The sequence below is a fragment of the Pollicipes pollicipes genome, unplaced genomic scaffold (genome assembly GCF_011947565.3).
Source record: "Pollicipes pollicipes isolate AB1234 unplaced genomic scaffold, Ppol_2.1 Scaffold_7261;HRSCAF=8764_pilon_pilon_pilon, whole genome shotgun sequence".
Lineage (NCBI taxonomy): Eukaryota > Metazoa > Arthropoda > Thecostraca > Pollicipedomorpha > Pollicipedidae > Pollicipes > Pollicipes pollicipes.
This window is the reverse complement of record NW_023597054.1, coordinates 32,850,812-32,852,563: the sequence shown is the minus strand read 5'-3', so window position 1 is coordinate 32,852,563 and position 1,752 is coordinate 32,850,812. Positions and strand designations below refer to the sequence as shown.

At 60.7% G+C, this 1,752-nt stretch overlaps 1 protein-coding gene across 1 annotated transcript in view; it reads left to right on the top strand.

Moving 5' to 3' along the window:
* The window catches only part of LOC119111753 (astacin-like metalloprotease toxin 5), a 26,413-nt gene continuing 24,661 nt past the window's right edge, over positions 1-1,752 (top strand). Inside the window, exon 1 of the mRNA XM_037235566.1 lies at positions 1-189. The gene's annotated coding sequence lies outside the window, so the exon portion shown is untranslated. The remainder of the gene's footprint in view (positions 190-1,752) is intronic.

The following is a 1,752-nucleotide window of genomic DNA, read 5'->3' as shown; positions in this document are numbered from 1 at the left end:
CCCGACCTGCAACGCGGCAAGGTCATTTAGAAAGTGTGGGCGTCCACACACGGGCGCCACTAGCGCCGCCCGGCGGCCCCGACGACAGTAGCTCGGCGGCCGGCGCGCGAGCCGTCAACGACGCGAAGCGAGAGCGTGAGGTGACCAGAGCGAGCCAGCCACCACCGTCCACAGGGAGCCAGCAGGCAGGTGAGACCGACAGACTGCGACTGGTCCGAGTCTGTTGGGCGGCCGAGCCCGACCCAGCGGCCATCTGGCACCTGGACGGGCGGCCGCGGCAAGGCCGCGCCCAGCTGCCGGTGCCGGGAGCGTCGCTGCCGCAGTGCCAGAGCTGGCAGCGGCCACTCGGGCGGGCTCGGACGGCGGCTGGGCGGGAGGGCGAGGCGGCCCGCTGGCGCGCCGGCGCTGAGCGGCACCGCGGCACTGCGCCGCACTTGCGCTAGGCCGAAGTGAACGGCTCTCCATGCGGCGAATGGTTGTGACCAATTCGCGAGTTGCACGAAGGTGTCGCAACCATTCGGTGAGTTGCACGAATGGTTGCGACCAGTAGAAACCTACTCGTGGAAGGAGACGGGAAGGCAAAGCAGTTGCTAGCAGAGTACTGCTGTAGTCCTCTACAGAAGCGTGCTTTTTTGTTTAATTCGCGATCGCATGGAAACCTCCCTTGTCTGCAAATTACACATCGCTGGGAGTGCAGAGCGACACGCAGCTCTGAAGCTGCAGCACGCTCCACGTTGTAACGCACAACTGCACGCGCATCGTCACACGCATGTCGAGCGGGGTGGGCGCGCCGCCACGCTTCCTGTTGACCCGGTCACGCGTGACATCGCTCTCGGTTTCAGCCCTTTATTAGAAAGGTTGTTGTTGTCGAAAAGTTACGTGTGGGGAAGGAATGTTTCTCAATGACCGTGTTGCTAACAGCATGGTAGTTATGTGCGTGGTTTATTGTGCTGCGGTAGTACTCCGGAACAAGTTTTAGAGCGCTCTGGGAAGTTGAACTGCACATGGGTGGATATGTCCCCCAGAATTGTTGTAATGAGTTATCTGCATAGCAAAACTATGTCACGGCGCGGTTTTAACATGGAGTCGACCATCAAGTACTATCCATAAGTGCGACGACTGACCTCACCGCAGTCACATCACGTTCGATCGCGCAAGCACTGCAAGTTTCACGAGGGTGGAGACATTCATCAGCCACCATAAAAGGCAGACGTTAAAAGATCAATATGGTACGCGTCTGACACCGCGTGGTGTGCCGTCACGAACATCAAAGGCATCAGACGTTTGGTTTCGACCGGAAGTGCCCCGAGCCAGCTGGCGTCTGACTCGACTTATTCTGAGCGCGTTATCATATGCGCCAGCCGAGCAGCACACGCCGGGGTCATTCGCGGCTGGAAACAGCTGCAGCTGACGCCATTTACCCGGCAAAGCCTGTGCGATCGCACAGGCACGGTGCCAACAGGAAGGCAACGGAAGCTGTCCCAGGTGGCCGTCGACAGCTCTGCAGGGAGGTGTTCTGACAGCCGGACCGGCGAGCGATGTGCGCAGTGCGTCCCTGACGCGTCCGTTGGCAGGAGCGCACGTCTGAAAGTGAAGCCCGGACATCAGACGGCACAAGGCGCGAAAACTCCTGCAGAGCCGACCGAATGATGATGCGTAACCAGCCGGGCTGGCGCGTATCCTCGGATGGCTGAGCTGACCTTGCCGCTGTACAGACGGCCACGTGCACTGCCACCGGACGGGACGGACGGC